The 12,176-nt window shown below is 47.2% G+C and overlaps 1 pseudogene; it reads left to right on the top strand.

The window, feature by feature from the left end:
* The window catches only part of LOC123191572 (ribonuclease 1-like), a 73,229-nt pseudogene extending 61,721 nt beyond the window's left edge, over window positions 1–11,508 (top strand).
* The last annotated feature ends 668 nt before the right edge of the window (window positions 11,509–12,176 follow it).

Genomic DNA, 12,176 nt, shown 5'->3' with positions numbered 1-12,176 from the left:
GTTATTCTCAAGAGGAGTGGACTCCGCTCCTCACTCACGAGAAAATGGCTGGTCACCGGGATGCCCAGTCCCATGCTTTATGCAAACTAAATCAAAATTAATTGCAAACAAAACTCCCCCTGGGACCTGATGTATGTTGGAGGCACTCGTTGTTTCGAGCAAGCCATGGATTGATGCTTGTTGGTGGAGGGGGAGTATAAACTTTACCATTCTGTTTGGGAACCGCCTATAATGTGTTTAGCATGGAAGATATCGCCATCTCTTAGTTGTTACGTTGACAATGAAAGTATACCGCTCAAAATACAATTTATCTCTATTTCAAAACTGAGCTCTGGCACCTCTACAAATCCCTGCTTCCCTCTGCGAAGGGCCTATCCATTTACTTTTATGTTGAGTCATCACCCTCTTATTAAAAAGCACTAGCTGGAGAGCACAACCGTCATTTGCATTCATCACTGTTAATTTATATTGGGTATGACTATGATTGGATCTCTTTTACCATGAATTACAATGTCTAGTCAGTCCTTGATCTTTAAAGGTGCTCTGCATTTATGTTTTGCGGTCTCAGAAAGGGCTAGCGAGATACCATCTTGTTATATCATATTATGATTGTTTTGAGAAAGTGTTGTCATCCGAGATTTATTATTATGACTTGCTAGTTGATTATGCTATTGATATGAGTAATTATGAGACCTGAGAATTATTGCAAATGTGGTTAGTTATGATCTATGCTGAAAACTTGAATGCTGGCTTGACATAGTTACAACAACAAGAGCAAACAAGTTTGTAAAAGTTTTTTCTTTCTTTCTTTCAGTTTGTCAACTGAATTGCTTGAGGACAAGCAAGGGTTTAAGCTTGGGGGAGTTGATACATCTCCGTCGTATCTACTTTTCCAAACACTTTTGCCCTTGTTTTGGACTCTAACTTGTATGATTTGAATGGAACTAACCCGGACTGACGCTGTTTTCAGCAGAATTGCCATGATGTTGTTTTATGTGCAGAAAACAAATATTCTCGGAATGACCTGAAACTCCACGGAACATCTTAGAAAAAATAATAAAAAATCCTCGCCAAAGATGAAGACCAGGGGGCCCACACCCTTCTCACGAGGGTGGGGGGCGCGCCCCCCTACCTCGTGGGCCCCCTGGATGCCCTCCGACGCCAACTCCAACTCTATATATTTGCTTTCGGAGAGAAAAAATCAGAGAGAAGAAATCATCGCGTTTTATGATACAGAGCCGCCGCCAAGCCCTAAAACCTCTCGGGAGGGCTGATCTGGAGTCCGTTCGGGGCTCCGGAGAGGGGGATTCGTCGCCGTCGTCATCATCAACCATCCTCCATCACCAATTTCATGATGCTCACCGCCGTGCGTGAGTAATTCGATCGTAGGCTTGCTGGACGGTGATGGGTTGGATGAGATTTATCATGTAATCGAGTTAGTTTTGTTAGGGTTTGATCCCTAGTATCCATTATGTTCTGAGATTGATGTTGCTATGACTTTGCTATGCTTAATGCTTGTCACTAGGGCCCGAGTGCCATGATTTCAGATCTGAACCTATTATGTTTTCATGAATATATGTGAGTTCTTGATCCTATCTTGCAAGTCTATAGTCACCTACTATGTGTTATGATCCGGCAACCCCGAAGTGACAATAATCGGGACCACTCCCGGTGATGACCATAGTTTGAGGAGTTCATGTATTCACTATGTGCTAATGCTTTGTTCCGGTTCTCTATTAAAAGGAGGCCTTAATATCCCTTAGTTTCCGATAGGACCCCGCTGCCATGGGAGGGTAGGACAAAAGATGTCATGCAAGTTCTTTTGCATAAGCACGTATGACTATATACGGAATACATGCCTATATTTCATTGATGAATTGGAGCTAGTTCTGTGTCACCCTATGTTATGATTGTTACATGATGAACGGCATCCGGCATAATTATCCATCACTGATCCGGTGCCTACGAGTTTTCCATATACTGGTTTACGCTTATTTACTTTCCCGCTGCTACTATTACAATCACTACAAAATACCAAAAACATTACTTTTGCTGTTTTTACTTTTGTTGCCGCTACCACCACTATCATATTACTTTGCTACTAAACACTTTGCTGCAGATACTAAGTTTCCAGGTGTGGTTGAATTGACAACTCAACTGCTAATACTTGAGAATATTCTTTGGCTCTCCTTGTGTCGAATCAATAAATTTGGGTTGAATACTCTACCCTCGAAAGCTGTTGCGAACCCCTATACTTGTGGGTTATCAGCATCATCACTGACAATGGATTGAACTTTGATTCATATGAGTTCAAAGCCTTCTACGCCTCCCAAGGCACACGAGTTGACTATGCTTCAGTTGCCCATCCCTAGTCGAATGGACAAGCAGAGAGAGCAAATGGCCTGATTCTCAAAGGATTGAAACCCCGACTGATGGGAGACCTCAAGCATGCAGCAGGCGCCTGGGTTTATGAACTTCCATAAGTTCTTTCGGGATTGAGGACAACTCCCAATCGGTCGACTGGCCGAACTCCATTCTTCTTGGTCTATGGAGCTAAAGTTGTTCTACCGAGTGACTTGCTTCATAATGCACCACGAGTCGAGCTCTTCTCTGAAGATGAAGCAGAAAAAGCTCGGCAGGACGCAGTAGACCTCCTAGAGGAGGAAAGAGAGATGGCCTTGATCCGGTCGACCATTTATCAGCAAGACTTGCGTCGATTCCACGCCAGAAATGTGAAAGGTCGAGCCTTCCAAGAGGGAGACTTGGTTCTTCGAGTGGATCAGCAGAAACCACACAAGCTCGCTCCTGCTTGGGAAGGCCCCTTTATTGTCACCAGAGTGCTCCACAACAGAGCATACCACCTTTACAATGTCGAGCATAAGAAGGACGAGCCACGGGCTTGGAATGCGGAGTTGCTCCGCCCCTTTTACACTTAAGTGCTCATTCGAATAAAATGTAATAAGAAATACCTTTGTAATTTGCTTATCAAAGACAAGAGCTTTACAGTCCTCGTAAATGATTGTTGTTGCTTTTATTTGCATATGAAAACCCCCAGTGGGTGACTTAGCTGCGAATCCGTTTCATCTAAGTTTAAAAGAAAATCCTACCGAGTGGTGAGCAACCCTCCCACTTGGAGGTTTAGTCGCGAGCCCGTTTCGCCTAAGTTTAAAAAATCCCACCGAGTGGTGAGCAACCCTTCCACTCGGGGGCTTAGCTGCAGTCCAGTACTCGCCTAAGTTTAAAAAAATCCTATCGAGTGGTGAGCGACCCTCCCACTCGGGGGCTCAGCTGCAGTCTAGTACTCGCCTAAGTTTGAAAAATCCTACCGAGTGGTGAGCAACCCTCCCACTCGGGGGCTTAGCTGCAGTCCAGTACTCTCCTAAGTTTAAAAAATCCTACCGAGTGGTGAGCAACCCTCCCACTCGGGGGCTTAGCTGTAGTCCAGTACTCGCCTAATTTTGTAAAATCCTATCGAGTGGTGAGCAACCCTCCCACTCGGAGGCTTAGCTGCAGTCCAGTACTCGCCTAAGGTTAAAAAATCTTACCGAGTGGTGAGCAATCCTCCCACTCGGGGGCTTAGCTGCAGTCCAGTACTCGCCTAAGTTTAAAAAATCTGTCCTTATCCGCAAGGACGACGAGGTGCAGGTCGACTACAACCTTCTCCTTCGGAACTGCGCCACAAATACAACATGCGCTCCATCGACATCCGCAAGGACGACGAGGTGCAGGTCAACTACAACCTTCTCCTTTGGAGCTGCACCACAAATACAACGTGCGCTCCATCCCCATCTGCAAGGACGACGAGGTGCAGGTCGACTACAACCTTCTCCTTAGGAGCTGCGCCACAAGTACAATGTACGCTCCATCCCTATCTGCAAGGGCGACGAGGTGCAGGTCGACTGCGACCTTCTTCTCCGAGCTACGCCACAAATACAACGTGCGCTCCATCCCCATCCGCAAGGACGACGAGGTGCAGGTCGACTGCAACCTTCTCCTTAGGAGTTGTGCCACAAGTACAACGTACGCTCCATCCCTATCTACAAGGGCGACGAGGTGCAGGTCGACCGCGACCTTCTTCTCCGAGCTGAGCCGCAAATACAACGTGTGCTCCATCCCTGTCCACAGGAATGATGAGGCGCAGGTCGATTGAAGTCTCCACTTCGGGGCTACATCTCAAAGAGTGAATTCCACGCGAAGGTAAATACAAGCATATTCGGAAATAAACCAAGTTCAGATAGATCCTGAAAGTTCCAGGCAACAGATCAAAAGTATTCGAGCATCAAGCCCGAAGGAGTTTAACGGTTACACAATCACTCGGCATTCTGAGGCAAATAAAGGTGGAGCATAATGTTTTTCGGTCACGCGTCAGGAAAAGGACTGGCTGGGTCGCAGAAACTGTCAAGGTCTATCCTGTCTGCAATACGAGTGGCGGCTTCAAGGAAAGTGTCCATGAAGGACTGGAAAGTGTGTCTCTCGGTGTTAGCAACCTTGAGTTCCGCCAGCTTGTCTTCTTTGACGTCTTTGCAGTGCACTCGGACCAGGGACAACGCGACATCAGCGCCACAGCGAGCGGATGACTTCTTCCATTCTTGCACTAGGTCGGGGATTTGATTCAGTCGAGCCATCAGGGACTCGATATCTTGGGACAGTTCCGCCTGAGGCCAGAGTTCAGCATTAACCCGAGTCATCGCCGCTTTTAGGTGGGCAAGATAAGTAACCGCGCTATCCATGCGAGATTCCAACCGCAGCACATTCATCGCAACATCATCCTTGACTGGACAGTTTATGGGGTCAGGACCCATCTTGACCCGCCCAGTTTCTGCTTCAAATACTTGACAAAACTCTGCACAGTCGAGTGAATGGTGAGTCGGCGATATAATTAGACTTGACAGTCCACAGAAACAAGTCAGTCAACCATCAGTACCTTCAAGGTTTAAGACCAGCTTTGCAGCAAGCTGGCTAGATAAGACTCCAACTCACCCTTCTTAACTTTGAGGCTCCCAAGCTCGTCAGTCAGCTTGTCCTTGTCCTTCTTCAGTCACTCGACCTCCCGATTGGCATCAGAAATAGCAGTCTTCAGTTTGGAATTCTCTTCTTCTAGCTTGCCGACCGAAGCAAGCTTCTTGTCGGCAAGCGCAGATTTCTCTCGTGCTTCCTTCTGTGCAGCAGCAAGATCCACATCCTTCTTCTCCAAAGCCTGCTTCATTTTCTCTAAAAAAATAACACTCTTCAGATGGGCTTGGAGTTGACAGTTTTCACTACGTACAGCTGCTCGAGTGGAGTCACTTGGTTAAAAAACGGAAAGGAAAAGTGCCAGCAATAGTAAGATAAACAGTTCATGATCGGTTACCTCCCATGGCAGCTACTTCATCCCGAGCAGTCTTGAGATTCTTTTTGGCCAGTTCCAGATCAAGGTTGAGGCTGATTTGTTGCTGGTTCAGTGTAGAGAGTTGAGCACCGAGATCACAAGATTTCTGCGGCCAACACATAAGACTTGTCAGTCGACTGAAATGAAAGACGTCACTGCGACAGCTACTCCAAGACTAAAAAAAGAGAGGTTCAGATTCTCAGACCACAATTAACTGCCCGCAGTCAACTATGGTCTCGGGGACTACACCCAGTGGGTGCACTTAGCGTGCCCCCACTGGTTTTAATTCCACTCGGCATTGTCCGTCCTGCGCGAGTTGTAAAAAAGAAAGTTCAGATTCTCAGACCACAGTCGTCTGCCCGCGGTCAACTATGGTCTCGGGGACTACGCCCAGTGGGTGCACTCAGAGTGCCCCCACTAGTTCAAAGATTCAGCTTGAGTCGATCCAAAGTGACTTATACAATTTCAAAATAGCCACACCCCAGTGGGTGATCAGACGAGAAATATGACCAACTAACCTGGACATTGGTTTGCGGAGCAGCTCCGGCGTTGAAGGCCACCTGGCTGGCCTCATGCACCACTTTCATTTGCCCCATCACAAGATTTAACTGAAGAAGAGCTTCCTTGGCCGTAGTCGATGGGTCGTCCGGAGTCTGATACGCAGTAAAAAGTGATGCTGGCAGAGCAGTCGAAGCAGCTGCAGAATCTGAAGCATGGAGTTGTATTGGTGCAGCAGAAGTCTGAGCAACTGATCCTGATGGACAACCAGTCGATAGCGGGACAGTGAAGGTGACGTTGGTTCGAGTCGGATCTATCGATTGCTCGACTGCCACCCCAGGCGTCACGATCGACTGAAGAACCTGGACCTCAGGCGCTTTCCCGCCCAGTTCCTTGTCTTTCCTTGTCCTCCCCCTCAGCGGTACTTCTTCTTCATCATCCAGGAGCACAACAACGTCCCATGGATCTGCAATAAACAGAGAAAGTCGTACGAATAGCTGACAAACAATCCAGTCGTCCAAATAAATTTGAATCGGGCAGACTTACTAGCTTTGGAGGTAGTTGCGTCATCGGTTTCCTCGTCGACCGGATTCTTGTCAATGTCCATGTCAGTCGCAGCTGAGGTCGGGCTGTAAAGCTTCATCATCCACTCGGTCAGAACAAAAAAGTCGGTCGGAACAAGAAAATACAGGAAGAACATTTACCCAGAAGCAACAGGAACGTCCATTTTGATTCTAGGCAAGGTCTTCTAAGCCTTCGAAGGATTGACCTTGGGCTGTTTGGTGACCTTCTCAGCCAATTCTGGAGTCAGAGACCGAGCGCGTTTTTCAGATGGAGCACTCGACGCCACAACTTTACCGCGCCTGCCCATGGGATCATGGTGCTGCTTGGTTCGACGTTCAGAACGAGCCGGTGAGTCGGCTACTTCCTCATCGCCCGACTCATCGCTCTCATCTTCATCACCGTCGGCTGGTGACTCCCACTCGCCGCTCTCCTCCGCACTGTCCTCGCCCTCTTGGTCTTGCTCCAGAGCTTGTTCACCATTGGGCATTGAATACATCTCCCTGTAAATCTACAAAACAAGGAGCCGACTGCAAGTCAGTCGGATCAACAAACAGTCGGAAAACACGATTAAAAGCTCAGTTGAAATGGCCAAACCTTGTCTGGTTGGTTTCTGTCGCTGAAAGGGTTGACTCTCCTGGCGCCACTGGGGTTGTCCTTGTTCCCGGTGATACCCCTCAGCCACTCGGCCACTGTTTTGGCCGCCACCTCCTCCGGATGAACCCGAGCGGTGTCACCAGCCCCGGAGTACATCCACATGGAGTGGTCATGAGCTTGGAGTGGTTGCATGCGCCGACTGAGGAACACCTCTAGTAGATCCATGCCAGTGACACCTTTGTTGATCAACTGAACCACTCTCTCGACGAGCATGCCTGTCTCCGCCTTCTCCGCGGTAGTCACTTTCAACAAAGATGGAGTTTGAACACGATCAAAAGAGAAAGGGGGAAGTCCACTCGACTGGCCTGGCGTCACGATGTCCTGGCAGTAGAACTAGGTCAACTGCCAGCCCCTGACCAGCTCCGGAAGAGTCATCGAGGGAAAGGAACTTCTTTTCCTCTTCTAAATACCCAGACCCCCACACATCTGGATAACATGGGTTTTCTCGTTGCTCGAGTTCGCTTTCTTCATTGTTTGGGAAAGGATGGTAAAGATGTGTTTGAAAACACCCCAGTGCGGTCGACACCCCAGGAAATTCTCGCACATGGATACGAACGCGGCAAGATACGTGATGGTGTTGGGAGTAAAATGATGGAGTTGGGCCCCAAAGAAATTCAAGAAACCCCGAAAGAAGGGGTGTGGAGGAAGCGAGAAGCCGCCGTCGACATGGGTGGCGAGGAGAACGCACTCACCCGGTCACGGTTGCGGTTCCGTTTCCCCCTCCGGCAGCCGCGCAGACTCGTGGATGATCAGCCCTAACTCGGACATATCGTCCAAGTCCTGCTTTGAAGCGAAGATCAGATCCAATCTCCTTGGATCCAACCTGGCGGCAGCCCCGAGTGCGATGAAGACCCTCGATTCGTCTTCCTGCTTTTCGCCGCCCTCGTCGCCTTCTTCGCGCGTTCCAGCGCCGCCGTTCTCTCCTTCCCCATGGCGGCAGAGCGGTGGCGTCGAGAGTGGGGAAGCCGGATGGGGTGAAGGAGCAAGAGGAAGAAGAAGGAGAATGGGCATGCACAGTGCTGACGCCCCGGTCTTGCCGCTTTTAAAGGCCCACTTCCGAGTGGCTGACGCGTGGGTCCGGGCGATCCTATCAAATCCCTCAAACAGTCACGCACGGGATACGTGGCGAAAAGGTGGCGCGGAAACCAAAATGCCCTGTCTATCCACTCCGCTTACCATGGCATGTTCCGTCTGGCGCGCTCCTATCGAAATTTCGAATCCCTCGAAATCCGGGATCCTCGGCAATTGATCACGCCAAAGATTTCGCATCAAAGATGACACTCGACAGGCGACGTTATAAAAACCAGTCGGTAATTGCTGAATCGATCAAGGCGACTAAAACGAAGCTGAAAGTTCCAACACTGGCCTTCATTCAGAGATGAACTCTTTAGAAAGGCAAGAGTCAAGGCAAGATCAACTTCAACCTTCTTTTCACTCAGACCTCAATCCATTCGGGGGCTAATGATGAGGACATAGACCTGCGGTAGGGTAATAGGCCTGACCTATACGTCCTACCTAAGGTCCTTGCCCTAGAAGCAAATAAGTTCAAGAGTAAAGAAGGTGGACCCAATAAAGGCGTCGAGCGCAATCCACTCGACCCACCATCCACTCGGAGTCTACTTCTTCTTTGAGTCACTCGACTATTCAACCACTTGACCATGTAAAAGACCACTCGATGTACAAGACGATCTAAAGCCATTCTGCACAGCAACGGTCGGGCATTTACTCGTATATTTAATGATCATTCATAGCACTTTATTACAGACGTTACCTGTAACACTCTCTCTTTATGAATATTGAACCATGTGTAATGGAGGGGAGCTGGGGTCCTGGCGCACTCTATATAAGCCACCCCCTCCTCTGGGACAAGGGTTCACACCCCCTGTAACTCACACGCATATAATCCAGTCGACCGCCTCCGGGCTCCGAGACATAGGGCTGTTACTTCCTCCGAGAAGGGCATGAACTCGTAAAACTTGCGTGTACAACTCCTCCATAGCTAGGATCTTGCCTCTACTCTCCTACCCCCCCCCATTCTACTGTTAGACTTAGAACCACGACAGGCACCGGGTTCGCGACGAAACTAGAGTGCAACCGGGGCGTCGCCGGCGAGGCGCAGCTGTACCAGGTGTACCAGTGCATCGACCGCTCAGGGGAGAACCTCATCGACTGCCTGGTTCCGGTGCAGGACTAAGATCCGGTGCATTTATCAAGTGAAGTCATGTCGCAACTTTACCCTTTCAATCTCCATCCAAAACATATCCAACGGTGTACGTTAGACATAGGTAAAAACTTCGGCAGTTATCAGTTTGGGCGAGGGCGGGCAAGAAATTGGGGGTTCGCGGGCTATAGCGCTACGTCCGGAACACTTGCGTGCCGCCAGAGGAGGAGAGGAGGGGCAGGTCACGCCACCATCGCTCGGGGAGAGGAGGGGCAGCCGCCGCCGGAGAAGAGGAGGGGCGGGCGCACCGTCGCTGGGGAGAGGAGGGGCGTGCGTGCTGTCGCTGGGGAGAGGAGGGGCGACCGCCGCCGGAGGAGAGGAGGGCCGGCCGCGGCGGAGGAGAAGGTCCATCAATGCATAAGAGGTAATTTACAGGTCCAATTCTATATATTATCCAAGTATTTTTGTGCAGTAGGACAAATTGGTGCTTACCTACACCCTAACAGTTTTGAGAACACTTCTTTGGTTGAAAACTTCAGGGAGTCACTGGAATACATTTTTGTGACAAGTAATTTCGGATGGAGGGAGTATCAAGTACCAGTACCTGCTTGCTCTTGGTTGAGTCATCCAGTGAATATGTTGAGTGCCTGAATACATGGTACCTCAAGACTAGCTAGAACCTGAATATGTAGGACTAGGACCAGTAGGCGTGAGAGAGGAGCAGCCTGTAGGCAAAGGGAACATACCTAGTTGGCTCTAATGCATTTTGTTTTTTGGTTCAGATTTATTTTACTTATTTGAGTAATTTTTAACTGAACTTTTTAGCATACAAATATTGTCACTAACTGAAATTTTTCCAAGCGTGAGTAACTGAAGTCAGCATGAGTGCTCTGCTATGAAAATTGAGAACTCTGTTGTGCCTCACAATTTTCAGTGTTGTGGGATGGCAGAAATTGGTAAGGGAATACCTCAAGTTGGTATGAGGTTCAGAAGTGTACATGAGGCTTGGGCATTTTGGAATGCATATGGGGGTCACACCGGCTTTGATGTGAGAAGGAGATACGCAAACAAAAGCAGACTTGATGGTCAGGTTGGTTCATGTAGATTTGTTTGTTCCAATGAGGGTCATTGAAGAAAAGGGCTAACTGAGACAGCGCCAAAGCGTTTTAGAGCTGAAACAAGAACCAATTGCCAAGCTCGTATGTGTTTCCAATTGGATCGAGAGGCCGAAAATTATGAAGTAACTAAGGTTGTGCTTGAACACAACCACTTGCTTCAATTGCCACAAACCCACCACTTGATGATATCCCAAAGAAAGATTTCAGAACGACAAGCTTTTGAAATTGAAACCGCTGATGATTCCGGCATTATGCCACAAGCTGCACATGAGTTTGCTTCTCGTCAAGTTGGTGGACCGATTAACCTTGGATATACTTGCCGTGACCAAAAAATCATTTGCGAACCAAGCGACAGAGGGAGTTGGCTTTTGGACAAGCTGGAAGTATGTTGAAATATTTTCATGAAAAAATTGCTGACAATCCATCATTCCAATATGCACTACAGTTGGATTGTGAGGAGGATATAACCAACATATTCTGGGCTGATGCTAAAATGATCCTTGACTATGCACATTTTGGTGATGTTGTCACTTTTGACACAAATAAAGAGTATAGGCCATTTGGTGTTTTTCTTGGGCTCAATTAGTTTAGAGAAACCACTATTTTTTGTGCTAAGAACAGTATTTTTGGGGGTTGCGATAGTCTCTTTTGGCCTAAATGTATAAGTGAAATGGCCTGCTTTTGTGTAGATGATTACTCAACATTGACACTTATTGCTGTAGCATTCGGACATTATGCGCTGTAGCCTTTTAATATCAAGTTCTACTGGATTTAGTGTCAGCTGCAATTGATTTATTCCACTTTGATTGCATAATGCACTACTGTATACCCAAATTTTGTTTTATAGTCTGCTCATGAGTATCTGTAGTTCTTTATTTTTTGGGTTTCGATCTGTTCAAATAAAACTGAGTTCAAGTGCCACTGCGTCATTGTTTGCAGCTAGTCTGTATTGATGTTTGCTGCTATGCTGAAAACTGCTAAGTGTTGAGAGCCTTTCCCCTTGTGTGATCTGGACCGTAGGATGTGGATTGGATGGAGATTAGAAGGGTAAAGTTGCAGCGTGACTTCACTTGATAAAGGCACTGGATCTCAGTCCGCCGGTGCAGGGCAACTGCAAAGACAGGGTCCAGCCGCCGGCCTTCTAATTAAGTTGAATTCTAGTTCAGAGCTTTATCCATTTACCTTATCACCCTCTAATCCAAACACCTCTTTTGTGTTTGTTATTGGTTTAGTTTTTTTCTTTTGCAGGGTGTTATTGGTTCAGTTTTTTTCTTTTGCAGGGTGTTATTGGTTCAGTTTTTTTTCTTTTGCGGGGTGTTATTGCTTCCGTTTAATCGCGTCCATCCTGAGTTCTGGACATCGACGAAAGAAAAAATAAAACAGCCGCACGAATCTTCGTGTAAATCAATGTTATATAATTTAGATGCGCATAACAAGATATATCTAGATGTACTTTGACAAAACTAGTAAAAGGGTTGGATGTGCTTTGCTGCGCCGTTGGTGTTGTTAAGTTTCTTGGAAAAATAATCACTCTATTTCAACATTATGGTGTATTACATTTTTGAAAATTCAAGCCTTTAAAGTTCAATAAAATTTGTAGACAAATATATCAAAACCCATAATATCAAATCGATATTTTTAAACTCGTCATGAAATGAATTTCTATACTTTTTTAATACTGTGGATGTCGATATTTTTGCTCTGAACTTGGTCAAAGTTGGAGAAGTTTGACTTTCTACAAAACTAATACACCTTATATTTTAGAACTGATGGAATATTTAGTTTGGCGGGTATTGGAGATGATAGAGTGTTT

This window comes from Triticum aestivum, chromosome 2A (assembly GCF_018294505.1).
Source record: "Triticum aestivum cultivar Chinese Spring chromosome 2A, IWGSC CS RefSeq v2.1, whole genome shotgun sequence".
Lineage (NCBI taxonomy): Eukaryota > Viridiplantae > Streptophyta > Magnoliopsida > Poales > Poaceae > Triticum > Triticum aestivum.
This window is presented reverse-complemented; position numbering and strand designations above follow the sequence as displayed.